The sequence below is a fragment of the Pagrus major genome, chromosome 19 (genome assembly GCF_040436345.1).
Source record: "Pagrus major chromosome 19, Pma_NU_1.0".
NCBI classification, from domain to species: Eukaryota; Metazoa; Chordata; class Actinopteri; order Spariformes; family Sparidae; genus Pagrus; species Pagrus major.
The window spans coordinates 26,043,755-26,062,595 of record NC_133233.1 but is presented as its reverse complement, the minus strand read 5'-3'; the positions used below and the strand labels follow the sequence as shown (position 1 = coordinate 26,062,595).

The following is an 18,841-nucleotide window of genomic DNA, read 5'->3' as shown; positions in this document are numbered from 1 at the left end:
ATTGTGAATGGTGACGAACAGTGAAGGCTAATGCATCCTCTGTTGTCAGAGGAAAATCATTTACCTTGCTTTCACAATCCATTAAGTTGATGAGAAGAAGAAAACTTGGATCTGCGGAGCGGCTTTCACTTGGTACGCGACGCTGACAGACTGTAGGCCGGATGAAATCTGCAGACGCTGCAGTTTACACGTAAAGCACGTGTCGTTATGTACATTCATCTGTGTTGCAATGTGGGGAATTACAACCAGCCAAGTCTGTTTTGAATTAGTCTTAGAGGGAGGTTGGTCTCCTTTTTACAGCCAATGTGGTGGTGTAATGCATCCTGCAGTAGCCATTTTGGATGCATGATGACAGCAGATGTGGTTTGTGTTTCATTCTGGGGAGTCATTGTGGTGATGTGTGGACAAAATGTTGTTTTTTATAAAGAGCATTTTCCACAGCAGACGTTTGAGCTCTAGAGCAGTGCTGGAAAAAACACCGAGAAGTCAAACTTTCTAGTTCGGAGTAACAAAGTGAAAGACGCTAAACTATCCTATCCGACTGCTACATCCCCGCAGATCACTGCTGCAGTCTGGTTGATAAACAGGAGTGAAGATAAATCCACTTTTTAATCCCAAAAATTAGAAAAGTCATCTCTGAGCTCTTCTCCCGTCGGTAAACGGCTCCGGATCTCAGGGAGTTTGTTCCTCCAGAAGGTCTGGATCTGCACCCGACCTCCTCCAGAGTTTAGCAGCGGGTCCTGATTACAACATCCAGTATTCAGCATGTTTCTGATCATCAGAATCAGTGTTTTCTTTTCTTTTCTTAAAATCTGATCGCCAATAAAATAAATTAATTGTAAAACTGGCTACTTTGGCTCCGATTCGGGATGTAATCGGCAAAGTTACGACTAAAAAATGCAATATTTGCCTCCAAAATGTAATAAAATACTAAAATTGTATCCAGAACAAAAAGCATCAACAGGGCTGCAACTTAAAATGATTTGTGTTACTGATTAATCTCTGAATATTACTTTCTTACTCAATAAACAGAGCGGTGGCAAAATAGTTTCTTTCTAGGTGACATCTTCAGGTTGCATGTTTTCCAACAAAGAATCCAAAACGAGTTCAGTGGACTCAAATTTATTTTATAACCCAAAATCACAAGTCACATTGCTCGAGGGTTTTAAGTTGTACCCTTGATTCGAGGAAGGAAAAAATGCCCTTGTAGCAGGAAAGCAAACAAAAGAAACTTCCAGAAGAGCAGAGTCCTCTTCTAGGACGGACAGAAATGCAATAAATATGCAACATATACAGATTACAATGACTATATTTTGGATACGAGTAGATTATAAAATATATGTGAAGAAAAACACCCCAAAATACTGAATTTACAGTCCTGTGTGACAAAGAAAAGATGATGACCAGGTTTCCAGTCTGCTTGCACAAAACCAAGGCCCTGATGTACTGATACTGGATGTGGTGCAGCTGTTGTTATTGTCGGTTCCAGCTGTGGTCTTCTCCCTCACAATGTCTGCTGCCTCTTCTCGTCCACTTTGTTCCTTCGGTGCATTAAAAAACGGTCTAATAGCATTTTTTTGGATGTGTAATTATGAGGGGAAAAAAACAACGAGTGGAGGCTCCGGCATCGTTGCATCAGTGCACAATTACGTATCAGACCTTTGCTGCAGGCCTCTTGAAATCAGTATGGTCTGTGCACATGCCAGCTGCGTGTGGCACATTATTGCTGATTACATCATTGTGTGCTATGCGGCTGCTATCCTTCACAGCACAGCTGCACAGAGGGAATTATACCACAGACAAACAGGACGCTTACACATTTATCCTCTCACCTGTAGTGCTGTTTATCCCTCTACATTGTTTTGGTGTGAGTTGCAGAGTTTGTATTTTTTTTAAGCCATCTGGTTTCATTACATTCAAGAGAAGGCAGACGTCTCTACGCCCTGATGTAAACAGGTCTAACGTAGCTTTAGCGTTAGCTGATATGAGTTTTTCACATGTAGTTATTGTTTTGTAGCTTTGAGCACCAGAAGCTGAGGGCGATCTCGTTACATTATATTGGAACGAGGTCTACGATATCTCCAAAACTCAGCAACTCGCACCCAAAAAACTAATCTAGACTGGATAAACAACACTACAGGTAAAATATGTATTTTAGACTTTAGGGTGAACTGTCCCTTTAGCTCCTGTTCTGTACATATAATTTCTAATAGTTTTAAAATCTTCAGATTGGACCTGTCTTGCAGAAAACGTATGTTTATTAACTTGTTTGTTTGTCGCTGCAGGGCTACGGACCCAGTTTTTTCACAGTGGTTGTATTGGTGCGCCTAACTTCAGTGTTGATTATTGTTAACATGAAAAAAGGTGCAAATGTTTTCCTTCATTTAAATCCCAGCACACACAACAAGAAATTGCGACAACCTTGCCAATTGTTCAAGAAACAAATAGCTGTATTTCAGGCGCACCGTGGAGCCCTGCGCTGTTGATAATATAAATACTGGCAGCTCTCTTCATTAAAGCACAAAGATCCATCTATTGCAGATAAAGACCTCGGTGAGTGTGGATGTTTTTGTGCACAAAGCATGTTTCAGCCTTCAGGATGAAGGTCTCTGCTCCTCTGAGTCAGACATGCGTCATTGGGTCATGCGTCCTCTCCCCGAGGACGGACCTGCGAGGTGCCATCACACCTCGGTACTCCGGGTCTTTATAGCGTTTTTTTATCCGACTCCCAACACAACTGAAAACCCAACGACCTCAGTGACAATGACTTCTCCTGCAGGAACTCGAAGGGAAGATGCGTGGAGAGGGGCAGGATTAAATACCTGGCAGTAACAATAAATCTTATACTAATGCACGCAGGTGTGATTCTTATTACACTTAAAAAACACCGATTTGATTCTCCTCTGGGCCCCAGTGGGTCTGCTGACTGACATCTTGAACATTATATTTTAATTTGGGCTAATGCCGACAAATTGCTTATAAATATTCCACAACGATATGCAATTTTAAAACGCAAATAATTTTTTAAAAGGGAGTTTTTGCCTCGATGTGTGTGAGAAGCGTTGAGAATATAAAGTCTGGCCGTGCAGCGGCAGACAGTCGGGTCAATGATGAACTTCACCGTGTTGTAAAATCTGACCTCGTTGTATTTATTAACCAGCGTGCAGGCGTGTATAACCCTCAGCGACATGCATTAAATACCTCCAGAATCTTTTATATTTCATGTCCCGCAGTGGTTTAAGTGTTGTTTACTGCAAGACGGATCATAACTGCCAAACATATCACGGTCCTTCTGGTCATGAGGCTACAGACGTGTAGTTTAAGACTTTCAGCGGTGTTAATAACTGCTGGTTTCGTTCCTTGTGTGTAATTGGGTTTTATGGCTGAGCAAAGACCAAAGGAGACTCTTCGCAGTGATAATTGTTGTTGTTATTACCCGAGGTAAGGAGCTTTAATTTGACAAGGTTGCGGTGCGTGATTCGTCAAATGGTGCAGATATGATTGACGAGCTGGATTGTTTACGGTCGATTTATGACGGCAGAGGAAGTGGGAGGTCGTAAACACCGGGACTGGCATGACGATCCAATGTTGGCGGGCTGCAGGAGTGTTTGTTGAGGTTTATGTGTCAGTTTTGATCAGATGCCAATGGGATGCTGGACCTGGGTGGTGGTGGGGGGTTATACATCTGAGGCAGATATGGATGGTGATGGATGTGTGGTGTTTACGATGGATGAGCTTGTGTAACATCATTGAGCTGTGAAGGTCTAAAGTACATAACCCCCCTCCAGCACAGTGAATGATGTATTGACAGAGCTATGGGAGACCCCTGGGAGTCATTTACAAACACAGGTGACACAAACATCGACTGTAGAAACAGTGGACGGAGCCACCGAGACGTCACCCAAAGGTCAAAGTCGGTGGTATCGGGCCATGGACCCTGGGTGGAGCCGAAACGAGCCTAGTTGGATCAACAAGCCAACCTCGATGGAAGCTACCATTGCTGAACACAGGTTGAGAACAAGAGTGAAGATAAATCCACTTTTTAATCCTAAAAACAAACTCTGCTGTCCTCGTCTTTGGGCGTTCATTCCTCCAGAAGGTCCAGGCTCTGCCCACAGCTGTCTCCTCCAGAGCTCACCAGCTGTCTGTCGGTTAACACATCACATTTATTCGAGTTAATGGCGTGAGTTTGACTGCGGGTTCAACCGGCCCAAATAGCCAGAATACCTTATTGATGTTTATTCCTCCAGAGGCTCCGGGCTCTACCCACAGCTGCTCCCTTCCCAGCTTGCCAGCGCAAGCAACTATCTGCCGATTAACGCTAACAAGGTCGCTTGTTTAAAATCAAACTCTGTACTCTCATTGACTCCAGGTGTTTATTCCTCCAGAGCTCATCTGTAGTTTTAGTTTAGTTTTTTTAGTCGTAGTTTTCTTTGTCTGTTCCCTGGTCCAGGTTTGCTCCTTGTGTTCCCGATGCTTTATCACCGCGTTTTTATTTTTTATTTTTGTACTTCATTTGTTCTCAGATTTCCCCCTGACTGCTTCTTTTATTTTTATTGCCTGCCAGTTTAGTTTTTTTGGATCACAGCTGGCTGTTTGTTTTTCTACCTGCCTGCCTTTGGGTCCTTTTTTTTTTGATACACATAACATTAATATAATTTTAAGGAGTCTCCACGCTGTCGAGACCAAAACTGTGCTTGTAACAGGCTGTAAACATGAAACCAGCCTCAAGAAACTGCAGTTTTTGGCACTTCAGCTTCATTTTTCAGTCCTGCTTTGACATCTGACCTCTTGACCTTTTTAAATGAAACAGACATCCAACACACTGAGGCGACACCCGGCTCTCCTCAGGTGACCTGACTGCTGTCACATCACCAGCGTTTGCATTTAAATTAAACCATTAACATCCGTTCTTTCACCGCTGCGTCCCGATTAGTCCGAGCGCTCGGCGCCGTCTGCTCGCTCGTCTCGTAGCTGTGCGGTTAGCATCAGCTAGACACCTGACCCACTTTCCTTTTTTTATTCCAACATCTGCGGCTGTCTGCCTCGCCGGGCCCTCACACGCTTTCATTATTTATTACAGGGACGTGACACAATCTGTGACAACCGCTCTACATGAGAGCTTCACGAGAGACGGAGTACCAACAGCAGCTGCAGCGTATTGTAACTTAACCGGCTATGAAAGATAAATCCACTGTTATTATTACATTTTAATTTGTTTCCCATCCTCTGTCTTGAGGTAAGCAGATATCTCCCCGCCTCTGTCCACACTTCCTCGCCACGGGGCGTCTAATTTTACTTTCAGATTCGACTTGGGGATTGAATTCGAAAGCTATTCCACCTCGTAAAAAAAATGGGCTTGCAGTGGTGGTTTTGGTTGAGCTCGGTTGCAGGAGGGTGTATATATATTTTTTTTTTTTTTAGATTTTTCATTTTTTCCTGGCAGGCTGGGGACCCGGGAGGAGAGTTGTTAATATGGTTGTTGTCCTCGGAGGGGAGGGTCTTTGTTAAAATGACTTTTTGTTTTGTTTTTCCAGGGTGACCTCGCCTTTTGAACCTGGCAGAGCTTGTCTGGGGACATTGTGTTGGAAAAGGCTGCATGCTGTGTTGTGTCTGTAGGGTAGAGGAGTCACAACACACAGCCCGTCGTGATTGAGATCGTTGTGTTTTGTTTTTTCTTTCCTCGAGTACACAAGGACACAACCCCTGAAGGGGATGTGGCCTGATGGAGCCTTGGCTATGAGCTCCGGTGAGGAGGGAGATGATCAGAGACGGGCACGGATACATCAGAGAGCATCACACAATAACTGATTACAGATTTTTCAAATATATCCACATAAAACACCAAATACTGGTGCGAGAAAATGTATTTAATTAAAATACAAGTAACTGTATATTGATATTACAACATTTTAGCCATGTAGTCACCTCAGTATTGGCTGGATTTAAGCGTCGCAATCAAAATATCGTCATTATTTTGTGTTATTTTATTTAAATTCAATAACTTAATCGATAATTAGGCAGCCAAATTTTCATCCCTTGTTTCGTTACACTGCCAAAAGAGTGAGAAGAAGATGGATCAGGATTAAGTGGAGTAAAGAAATATACTGTTACATATATTTTAGGTCGTATCGCCTTCCACCCCTGAAACACATTGTATTATACGCAGGTTTACATGTAAGGCGCCTCCTCCGACTTACGTGACAGGTGATGGTTTCAATCCCAGATGGAAAACACGATACTCCTTTCCTTTTCCTGCTACCTCTTCATTTCTCCGTCCATTCACACCATATAATGAAGACGTGCTGCCTCTGGATTCACCACAGCTCGCTCTGTTTTCACGGCTGCCAACGAGCCCGTCCGCCGTAGCCAAATTTATTTGCTTGGCAGCCGCTCCACAGATCATCGTTGGACGTAAAACAAGATACGGGTGGCTGAGACGGACGCTTTAAGGTGGTGAAATGAGTTATTCTCATTTTCCTTTTTTTTTTTTTCATCCAGAAAGGAAACAAAGCGCAGAGACGGAGGCTTGTCGAAAATGAGATGTCATGTGTGTGATTGCCTTTGATTCTGATAGACGACTCTGTCACATGGGCTGCCGATCCACATACTAAACATGGTTTCTTTTTCTATTTCATCCAGCGAAAGGGAGAATTTCACACATGCTCTTCAGAAGATAACTTAGCAAAGCAGTAAAAAACGTCCTCATATCGTCCTGGTCGCCAGGGAGTCTGCAGCAGCATCCCATTTACTTCATCCATCACAGATCCTCCACTGGGCCTCTAATGTGTCTTTACTGCCACGGGGAAGCGCTTCACTGACTTCACCCCCTCTTTTCTTTTTTTTGCTTTACCTGTTTTTAAGTCTGAATCAGCACACAAACAGAATGACAAACTGGGCCAGCCAGCGCTCCCTTCTGCTACATTAGGCGTCTCGGTGTCTGTGCGTCTCCATGGCAGCCGGCGACGGCTTCGCCCCGGCACCTTGCCGGCGGGGAGGTTGATGGTCACATGTGGCGCAGCGGGAACTGACCCCTCTGACGCACACACTTCAACAAACACACACACAAACACAAAGATGGAGAACAGCTGAGAAATAAAAGGGACGGTTGGAAAGATTTCATATTTCTGTTTTTCCAAAGGTAAACACGAAGATCGTCATCGTTTATTTGACTCGTCACAAACCCTGTTGAAGGTTTGTAAAGACAGAGTGATTAAAAACTGTGTTGAAAGTGATCCTTTGTCGTAAAGCTTTAATATTTTCCAGGTTTTTATGCAGTTAAACTCAAGTTTATATCAAGTTCTGATCCAACTTCTGCAAAAGCATCAACATATACGTCACTTTTTGGACAAAATATTTTGCTGCCAGTTTGTTGTACTACCTACCGCAAGCTAGCAAACGTTAACATTGCTAATGGTAGCTAAAGTTAATGTTAGCAACGTTACAGGACCTCTTTAGTTCTTTACTTTCAAACAGCATGTTACATTTTGTACTTGTACCTTGGAAAAATTTGTTTGACGATAAAATGTTAAGATGTACGTATCCCTGTGGAGCTGGGAGTTTTTTAATGACAACTTGGGATCTTTCCAGAAATTCGGTCCGACCACCTCCATCCATGATCGCAGCAAAACAGGCATTTTAAGCCAAAACATGATCTTTTCCTAACCCTAACCAAGTGGTTTTTGTGGCGACAACAGCTGCCGTTTTTAACGAGACCTTGGGATCTTTCCAGCCGTTTTTGTGGCGACCGAAACCGGCTGTTTTTTTACGGGAAGTCAGACCATCCCCATCCGTGATCACGACGACCAGAATGGGTATTTTAGGCCAAAATCTGATTTAATCCTTCACCTACCCGAGTGTTTTTTGTGCCTCAACCTCACCGGACCATAAACACCGTGATGTCACAACATAAAACATAAAACTGGACCTAAAGAAACAAGAAGTTGCAACATATCAGTGATTTTGCAGAAGCGTACATTGCGAACATGTACCCAACCCACCAGAACATGTATATATTATGGTGGGTTGGGTTGGACAGGAAGAGGACAGAAAGTCCTTCGGATCTGTGTTCTGTTGGTGGTGTTGATGGAGTAGAGTTAGTTGGAGGAAAATGGCACATCCTGTAGATCATGATGGTGATTGCTGGTGGTCGTGGCGGCTGCGTGTTGTGCGATAACAGAGCGACGGGGAAGAAATGCAGGCAGAGAGATGATCGACCTGATATGGAGACGCAAGAATTCATGAATGAAAGTTTGAGTGACAGGAAACATCGGAGCGGGAATGATTGACAGAAATGTTCCAATAAAAGACTGAAGGTAGATCGCGAGATAAAGATTTACTGCTGAGCTCCATCTTTTGTATTCATGTGTTGGAGCTCCCTTTTCGTGCTTTCTGTGAAACATTTGTGTTGATTTTTAAAAATGTGTTTGTCGAGCTGTGATGAATCTCACTCTTCGATCACGGACGTCTCATTTGAAGCACTTGTCAAACCCAGTAGCGGACTGAAAGAAGTACTCTGCATTTAAGTATTTTTATTCCTTTATTGTGGTTCTGGATCATCACAGTGGTCATGTCAGACACATCAGGTGTCCCCCTCTTTCTGCTCCACGCCCGGTTTGTCTTCGCCTGACGATTGTTTTCCTCCTTGCGAGCATGTTTCCACACAATTTGAATTAATTGGATTGTAAATTGATCCTACTTTGGAGCTGAAACCCTGGAAGCCGGAGCTTTGGCTGCAAACAACAGTTTAATCTGAATACTAAATGTTATTAAAAGCCTCCCTTGCCTCGCCTGTGTAGGACAGTGTGTACCTGGTAATGAGAAAAAAGCCCCCAGGGCCTATTGCATTCATTGTGCACCAGCATGGTATAATTCAGTAATTAATTGCCTCAGTGCCTGGATGGCGCTGTAATGGTTCGAAGATAAACAATATGACTTGCCTTCACATGGCTGCTGTACTTGTTGTTCTCTAAAATAGGTAAAAAAAAACTTTAATGTTTTTATAATAAATCGATAAAAGCTTCGGGAGGAGCGGTGGCACACGTTCCCCGAAAACATATTTTTCATATTTTCATTTCGGATTAAACCGTTGGCCTGAATGTAAATACTGTAGAAAAGGAAGAAATCCAGGGCTGCAACTAACTGTCCTCTCGTTGTTAACTATTAGCATTTTTTGAGTAATTGATTAATTGTTTTACAGTGGCTTTGGTGGTTGGACCTTGGACCCTGTAAGAGGGTCCATGAGCATAAAAATCCGGACGATAATTGTGCACATTTTAAAGTTAAATGCATCAATCTGCTGCACTTTGAGAGAAAAATGAAGGGGAAACTGTTCAGACTACGTTTCAACATTTGTAAGTGTGACACCACTGGATAATTTTGACGAAGGACAGTTCAGGGTCTGACTTTTATTATAACATACAAGAAAAACATAGGACAAACCAACATCGTACAACTAAAGAAAAGGAAAATGTATCTGACCACGACAATCTATCATTTGTGGCGACAAACACAGATATTTAAAGGCAAAACACGACGTTTTCCGAACCCCTAACCAAGTGGTTTTTGTGCCTAAACCTAACCAGACCTTAAGCACAACGTTGTCTCAACATAAACCAAAGTGCGTCAGAGATTTCTGTTTCCGCTAGAGCAGAGCTTCCTGCTTGAAGGGTTCGTCTTTAGCTGACGACTCGCTCGTCTACAGTAGTGGTCGCGGTCGAGGCCGTAAATACTCTTCCTCCCTGCAGCACTAACGAAGAATCACCGCTAACAAAGCTCCGCTAATTTGGAGATAAGACACATTTCATTTCCTTTTACTTTGAGGAAGAAAAGTCAGAAAAAGTCAGAAACAGTAACTTAAAGGGGCACTATGAAGTTTTTGAGAAGAAATTCATACACAGAATTGTGATATTTACAATATAAATGAGGTAACAATACAAACTGAGGTGGCAGGGTCCACCAAATATAAACAAGGTAAAACAGTATGATATTTTTCACATATATTTCTCTTCTCGTTGCCTTCAGCTCGGTGAATTTCACCGTCTGGATGACTGCTGAGAAACCGTCACTCAGCGGAGACAGATGGAGACAACTGGTCGCCGTGTTTGGTCTGAACCCACCATACGTTATTTTGTATGTAGGGAGATGAGACGGAGGGAAACAGCGAGTGATTAAAAAAAAAAAACACCCAGTGTTTTAAAAAAAGACATCTGGGTACATTTTTGATTTTTGTGCTAACGTTTACACCTTTAGCTAACGTCTAAAGAATACAGTGACCTCTACACCTCCATCTCTATAAGACTGATGGAAAATTAAGGTTTTTTGGTTCTTGAATGCCAACAACCAGTTTTTAAAGTCGCAGGAGATATCTCATTTTGCTCCTGCGGTGGCAGAATTGTAAAATCCAGCTTTTCGGTGCTTCGCTATTCTGAGTACAGCACCTCTGCTTCTCATCTCGCCTGCTCTGCTTACACAGCCGAGGCTCGGAGGGAACCGCAAGACGCTCCTCACAATGTAGATGACAGGATAAAAAGAGAAAAGAGACAGTGTGGCGGCGAATGAATGAGGAGAGCGAGCGAGGAGGAAGAAGAATGGAGGGAGTGATAGAACGGGAAGCGAAAAGGCCAGGGAGGGAGGATAAGCCATGTCTCCCTTGTCTTGACATTTCTCTCCCGTCTCTCCTGGGAGTGAATACCCCGATATAAATGTACCAAACTGATGATGGAGGAGGGTGGAGGAGGAGGAGGAGGAGGAGGAGGCTTGTTTCATGTGCATCAGTTATAACGCGCAGCAGACTCGGGGACGATAATTTGGTTTCAGGTTGATGTAATTAAAGGGTTGGGGCCTCAGCAGTTTTCAAAGAGCTAATTTGTTTAGGAAGCGCTGAGTCCCCGTCGGCAGCCGGTGACGATAACGCTGCTGCTGCTGCTGCTGCTGCTGCTGCTGGTGATCATGACAACAGGACGGCTCACAGGTGTCCATACCGGTGTCTTTGTCGAGCTCGCTGCTCCCTCAGTGGAGCTTCACCTGGATTGGCTTCTTAAGAGACGTCCTGCTTGGATGAAGAAACATTTGACACCTGATATTAACTGTGTCTGGTAAAAGTAATAATTTCACATTTTTGGAAAACACCTTAATGTGTTTTTTTCTTGCTGAGATGAGAAGATTAAAAGTCATATCTTCTACGTCTGGGGTGTTAATTACGGAGCTGGAGCCAGGAGGCAATTAGCTTAATCAAACAAGATAGAAGCTGTTAATTAGAGAGCTTCAGAGGTGCTGGGAGGCGTAATTTCAACACATCCTCACACCTAAACGACCGAAGAGGTGGACTACCAGTGATTCCCAATACCACCGCAACAGACGTACCGGACTTTCGTCACAAGCTCGCAGTTTGGTTAGGTTTAGTAAAACCTCCGTTAGCAATTTAAAATAAACGTGCTTACTTTACCCAACCGTCCACTCCGTGCTCCTCTCTATGCAGGTCTTTACACTGCTTCTCCTGACTTCCTCCTTTGTGGCCGTGATAAGTACTACAGCCACTAAAGGTTGCCGTCTAACAAGAAATGTCAAAATGAGTCGTAATAAGCTGCTTTCACAGTCATCATAAACTTCCTGATGAGGACGGGCTTGTATTTTTCAGCTTTATACGGTGTCAGGCTAGCTGTTTCCGCCTGCGTCCGGCCTTTATGCTAAGCTAGCCACCTCCTGGCTCCAAATAGATATGAAAGTGGCATGGATCCTATCAACTCATCATCTTATCTTGCTTCTAGTATTTATGCTAAGCTAAGCTAATCAGCTCCTGGCTCAGACTTCAGACATATCAGCAAAGGTGCCACTAACTATAGCTGCTATTAGCCAGTTAGCTTAGTTAGCTGTTTGTTTGTTTTTGCGTTTTTTTACGTTTTGACCTAAATTTTCTTACATCATGTAACTTCTGGCAAAAAATATTATATTTTGCACACATGCACATACAGATGCAAGAACAATCCAGCTAACGAAATAGCACAAATGGCGAGCTACAACCTCACATGTCCACAAACTCAAACTTTCATCACATTCTGGTGATTATTTTAGTTAATTTTTTGAATGTTTTGAACTAAAATTATTACATATTACACCTTTAAAACCAGGTGTAAATGACCAGCTAACACATCCATGTACAGAATCTTAACACCACATGTAAATACAGGAAATTAAATTCACTCTTGCTGCACTTGGGATGAGTTTAATGTGAAAATGACGCCAGTTTTATCAGCTTAAATCACAACACGAGGCGGCACACTGTGCATCTCATTCATTCCCACCGACTGAGTCAACATGGAGTCCCTCCAGATGAAGTCCTGGCGTGTGTTTTGAAACGCATCCTCGCTCACAGGAAAGGACGAACTGGAATCAGAGAGTTGTGAGCGTCTCCCGCCAGCGTCAGATGTGTTGCCTGTGATCGCTGTGTTTGATTTTACTTGATGTCATCCTGCTGGATTTCTGGGTATTGATGTTTCCTTTCCTACCGATTCATTTCTTAAAATTGAAATACATCTTTTTTTTCCGCCACTTCTTACCAGTGTAATTTGGTTATTTCGAGAGAAGCATCATTTTCGTGAGGTGCCCTTTGAAAGCGCTGCCGTTACCGTTCTTACAATTTAACCACTTTGCAGCATTAAGTCTGACAGCTCGGCCTCGCCACACTGCAGCTTTTGGGATTGGTTTTCTCCACCAGGCGTTTGATAAAAAAAGCAAAAGCTTTATCTGCATCCAGAGGCCTGACCTCGCCGGGTCGGGGACTGATCCTGCAGCTCCGCTTCCTCCCCGACAGCCGATGATAATCTGTCCACTCCTCGGGTGGCCTGAGCGAAAAGCCTGAGCTGGCTGTCGGATCAAACAAACCGTCTCCTCGCTTCCCCTCCCCACTTTCTTTGCAAAATAAATAATTTTTTCCGCCTTGTTGCCAAAAAATTCACAGGTGGAGAACAGCGGTAAGCCGGGGGGCAGGTGGTGGTTTTCATTTTGCGAGCCGCAGGTTCGGTTAATCTCAGAATCTGTAAGTGGCATCGACGTGTTTTTTTGTTGAATCTCTTCGAGGAATCTGTTTTGGCTGCCTGTGCACTCGCTATATTTGAAATCCCAAAGGCAGGATTTTATAGGATAGTGTCGACGGATGTCCAGACTTCGCCTCAAAATGAATGTTTGCGTCTCATGTGGCTGTGTTTATTTAATTCAGAACCAGGCGGGATATTCATGTATAATCAGGCCCATCAGATCAGACTAAATCCACAACTAGGCCTGCTGAATTCAGACGGTTCAAGCCTTTACTAATTAAAACAGATTTTTAGATTTTCTTTGTTTGTTGGAATTAAATTCTTGTGTCTGTTTGGACGTGTTGAATCACAGCAACTGGTGTTAATGAATGAGCACTCCATCTTTATTATTTTGGGGTTCATTTGGGTTCATTCTTGACGGCAGTGGTGGTTGATTAATGGTGTGTTCATCAAGATTCATCATTTGTGTCTGTTCACGTTACTCACGCTAATATTTATTCTCCCCAAGCAGCTGAATTACTTCACTGTGCATTAGCCATAAGCTAGCGATCAACAGCACTCAGCAGAGACTCTGGTTCTGGTTCTCTCTCTCCTCTCTCTAATGTTACGTTCATGAAGTAAAGTCCATTTCCCTTCCAGCTCCAGTCAGCAGTCAACATTACAGAACAGAAACACCTCCGGATCACTGCTGCAGTCAGGTTGATAAACAGGAGTGAAGATAAATCCACTTTTTAATCCCAGAAGTTAAAACGTCATCTCTGAGCTCTCCTCCCGTCGGATCAGAGCAGAATCTTCCTCCAGAAGATCTGGATCTCTTATGCAAACTTTAGAGGCTTTGTAGTCTCAGCTGCAGATATCGATGCAGTGTCTCTGACGTCGCCTGTAGGCCTCAGTCGGGACGTTTTGAGGCTCGTTTCTCCAGAAGTTCTGGCTCTGCACCCGACGCTCTCCTACAGAGCTGGTCACCTCCTGAGCAATCTCACTAAAAGGTCCATTTAGTAGTTGTTCTGGGGCTTCGTCTTTAGATTTGGGGTTGCTTTGTTGTCGTCATTAGGAACGACTTTAACGACTTCTCATCCGTACTGCAATCAAAGGTTAAGAACGAGTCGTGGAGCTGTGTTTTAAAGCGAGCGAGCAGAGCCTTCTCTACACGGACCTTGTTTTGTTTTGTCAACAACTGGTCAAGGTCAAGTCTGAGCTTTCCACTTGAATAATTCTCTGTGAGGTTTTCGTGACGTCGTCAGTAAAATCCTCTTCTTTCTCCCCGCTTCGATCAGATAAGCCCGCCCGATAAAAGCAGCTCTGAGACGGCTGATGTATCAGAGTTCAGATGGCGGGAGCAGAGGGCTTTCTGAGGGGACCGATAAGCCAAAGAGAGACAGAAAAGGAGATGAAGGATCCGTCTGAGAGAATATTCATGAGTCCTCTCCGCTGTAATATGTGTGACAGCATGTTAAAGCTGCTGTGATTATCATCTTCAGAGACATATGACCCATATCTCTGACTTGAAGGCTCTCTTTGCATTCTGCTGTGTTTCAGAAGTCCCTTTTCTCGGTCGTCGTGTCCGCCTTCCCCTGATTTTAAAGCTTGATATATGTCGTTCTTTCCGGTGTCTCGTATCTCAGGCGAGCTGGTCGCAGTCCTTGGGCGCCTTCGGTTTGTTCGTCTCGTGCTGTCAGCTCGTCTGTTGGCCTGTTGATTGAAACATGCCCGCGGTCCGACTCTGCTGCCTGACTGACGACACACGATGCCAAGCGGCTGATTTATGACCTCTGTAGCACGCTGACGCTCCTGCTGTGAAACTCCTCTCCCATCTGTTTCCATTTGCGGAGTACCAGAGTGTTTTTTTTTCTGCACAGGGGAGTCGGTGTGTGTTTCGACTTTGACCCTCGCGATGCTCGAGGCAGTTCGACTCTCATTTGCTGAGTTTGCATTGTGCTCTTCATTGACTGCGCCCTGCCTCCCATTGACTGTGTCCCTGTGCGTTTGTCTGCTGCTTTACGACCATCTCCTCGGATGTCATCGGCATTGATTAACTCCGCGGGCCTCATCAGAGCTTGTTATCCTGTCAATTTGCCCACCAACTGCTCGAATCATTAACATTTAGGTTACTGTGCAAAATGCTCCGCCAGGTGTTACTGTAGCTCATTTCGCTCACAACGGTCCATCCACACCTGTGCTGCTGTCAGAGAACACGGTGTGATGTGTGAATGTGATGGAAAAGATGCAGCTTAACCAGAAACGCTTTCAGGTTTATTTCTTTGGCAGCTGCGAGAGACGATTTGTTAAAAGTCTGCACGAGCCAAGATAGCAAGTATGAAAAACTGCAACTTCTTCCAAATAATTCACCTGCAAACAAAACTTCATCATCAGTCTCCATGTTGCAAACTTATGAGGCTTCGTAGCATCGACTGCAGACAAATATCGATGCAGTGTCTGTGAACTGTGAACTGTTTTGAGGTTAAAGTTCAGCATTTTAGTACACTATTCTTGAATTAAGTACAATTGAGTTAACATGTTTTAAGCTGTTCAGAATTAATATGCTATAGGGTAGCATGTTGCCTATGCTATGAGCAAAATGCTAAAGTTGTCAGTCTGTTATTCTACCATGAGGCTCAGTAACATGCTAAAGTTTATCATGCTATTTTGCTATTCTAGCTTTACTCAAAAGGACCATGCTAAAGTTAGCATGTTGCTATGCTTTCTAGAATTTTTATTAAAATGACATGCTAAAATTAAGCATGTTTTTATGATTTCTAGAATTAATTTTAAAGTAATAGCCTTTGCTAAATGGTAGCATGTTACCTATGCTGTTAGCAAAATGCTAAAGTTGTCAGTATACTATTCTACCATAAATATACAGTAAAAACAGCAAACTAAATTGTAGCAAGCACAATAACAGACACAAGTTTGTTATGTTGTTTTGCTATTCTAGCTTTATTCAAAAGTAACATGCTAAGTTAGCATGTTCTTATGCTTTCTTGAATTGATAAGTAATTGCTAAAAAGTTTAGCATTTAAGTTTGCTATCCTAGCATTAAAGTTACATGCTAAAATGCAGCCTGGTTTCATACTTTCTAGAATCGGTATAAAGGTAAAAGGTTTGCTATCCTAGCATAGTAACATGCTAAAGTTTAGCATGTTATTTTAAAGATGTTGTCTTCAGCTGTTATCATCGAATCTCAAAGGAGTTTTTGTCATTAGCTTCATCCTGTTATGAGCTGAAGTAGTGCTTCAAGTAAGAACTATTTTATCAATCAACCCTTTGAATTATTTATTGATTAATAGATTAAATCAGGTAACCAGAGAGAAAATAACCCCCATTCTTTGTAGTTATGTAAAACTAAGAAAATAAATCCTCTTATTAGAGAAGCTGGAACCAGAAAATGTAAATGTACTAATCATTTTAGTGGTATTATCCTTTAAAATTTTGGGTTTTCAGATCCAGAATGTGAACCTTCCAGCTCGTCCTCACTGTCTCGCTGTTTCGTCTTCAGTGAGAGACGGCTACTGTAACGAATGTATCCGACATAATGGCTCGGTGTCACAGTGTGTAGGAGGCAGAAGTGCTGAATTAAAGAGGGAGAGTCTATTTGCATAACACCAACATGTCTCCTAACCTTCTGCCAGGCGGGAGGACGGCGCGTCCTTTGTGCTCAGATGTTTCTTTAATGTCGGCTACATGTTGTTGACCCGCTGCAACAACAGCTCTCACTATCAGCTCGAAGGTCTGACGGCTTTGTGGAAACCAATTGCTCTCTCTCTCTCTCTCTCTTTCCTTTTTTTTTTTCCTCGGCCGCATTCAGCCGCAGAAATCGGCTCAGAAAAAAGGGGGAAGCATTGTGAAGCCGAACCAATTTCATTAGAGGTAGCTTGAAAGCATGTGCAGCAGGCCGGAGGACCTCGAACGCAGGTAGCCTTTCGCATGTTTGGCCTCAGGAGACTCCAGCTGAAGGTCAGGCCTGTCTGCTGTGTATGTACAGTATGTGTGTTTTATGTTTGACATTTGTCTTCTCTCTTCTTCTTTCTCTCTGCTGCAGGGCTCTTGTATCGGGCAACGTGTTGAACGAGTGTGTGCGTGGAGGTTCAAAGCGATGCTCGGTGAGTAGTGCCGGAGATGGAGAGGGAGGTAATCACAGGTTCGTCAGCGATGCCGTGCGTTTTGATGTCGGCGCAGGTCGGAGGGCGTCATTCAGCTCATGTGGATGTAGAGACAATCATGCGAGGCTCTCTGGGTCTGTTCTCTTCTTTCTCTTTTCCACCCACTCCCCTTCACAACCCACTTCACACTCAACACCGCAAAAGATATCTCTCTCTGTTCCACTGCGGTCTGACACCGTGTCGTTAATTGACGACACTTTCAGTCGAGCTGCGGCTCTGTAGCTTCACGTTTGACATGTCGATTTAAAACTCGCTATTCCTGCGTCGACCTTTTTTACACAAAGAAACTAAGAACCTCGTGTAACATACGCCGAATTTACAAGAAGGGAAAAATAATTAAGGATTTGTTGTAGACGGTGTTTCAATATGTTTTTAAAGTTACTCCGAACTCAACAACTCATAAAATCGTGCAATTTTGTAAGGGAGTCTGGTGACTTTCTCCACAGGGGACACAGAAGTAGCTTTATATTAATGAACGTTTACTGTATTTGTAAAATGTTGTTAGTTTACCATCAAAAACATGTCCTTAACTACGTGGACTTGATTTCTTGGTTGTTTAGATTAGTCTATTGACAGATAATTAATTGACAATCGATCATTTATTTGCAAAAATATCCCAAAAATCAGTTTTAAGTGTGAGGATGTGCTGCTTTTCTACATTTTATATCATTACAAAGTTAATATCTTTGGGTTTTAGACTATTTTCTATCATCATTATAAACCACATCATTAATCAATTAACCAATAATGTAATCAACATATTAGCTGATAGAGAAAACAATGCTTTCCACGAGGTTGTGCTGAGGATGCTCAGGATGAAAGCCTCAGATGACCTCGCAGATCAGCGCCTCGATTCCCCGGGCAACCTCGGGGTAATGAACAACACCTGACGCTGCAACAACACACACACACACACACACAGTGACAGACACCATCCAGCTTTAATCCTGACAAATTGCCACCACGCGTCCTGGAGATCCTCTTTCTAAAGCCCTTTATCTGCCTCGCCTGCCCATTCAGCGGCGTACAGAAGCTCCCGGATTCGTCCTCCAATCTATATCCTCCCCAACAGGCCCCATTATCTTAAGTGAGTGTCGATAGGACGCTGAGAGGCGCGCTCTTTTTCTTCTTCGTGTACAAATGAGCTGCGGGAGTCGTTTCCGAGCTGCACTGTGGTGCGTGTATGTGTTCTGACTCGTAACCCGGCTCGTGTAAGCGCTGATGAATAACTGGCCTCCCTAATCTGCTGCAAATATGTGTGAATGTGTGTGTGTGCGTCGGTGCTGCAGGGCTTTGATGTCGGAGCTTCTGTTGTCATCCCTCATGTCGTTACCGGCATCACAGGATCCCGCTCAGCTGTCAGACGCACCAACGCCACGCTCCCTTTTTAAAAGACTGCGAGCTCGCCAGCCAGCCGGGGATAAGGCATGTAGGAATATCAAAGCCGTTTTTTTATCCGGCAACATATGGGGACATTTTCTGGAGGATGATTGGAAGAGAAACTATCGAAGGCCGTCCTCGTAGCGGGAATTAGCAAGCCGGCGTTCCTCCAGAGAGAATTGAGCTCAAAGCTTATTTACAGTCCCCCGGTGCACGAGCGAGGAGCGGCTTCTTGTTTCCAAAAACCACCACCCTGGTGTTTTCACT

The 18,841-nt window shown here is 43.6% G+C and overlaps 1 protein-coding gene across 2 annotated transcripts in view; it reads left to right on the top strand.

The window, feature by feature from the left end:
* rnf152 (ring finger protein 152) overlaps nucleotides 1-18,841 on the top strand; it is a 49,262-nt gene that overhangs the window by 8,567 nt on the left and 21,854 nt on the right. Inside the window, exon 2 of one of the 2 annotated variants that reach the window (XM_073488741.1) lies at nucleotides 17,074-17,134. The exons of the other annotated variant lie outside the window; for it this stretch is intronic. The gene's annotated coding sequence lies outside the window, so the exon portion shown is untranslated. The remainder of the gene's footprint in view (nucleotides 1-17,073; nucleotides 17,135-18,841) is intronic. 2 annotated transcript variants of the gene reach the window in all.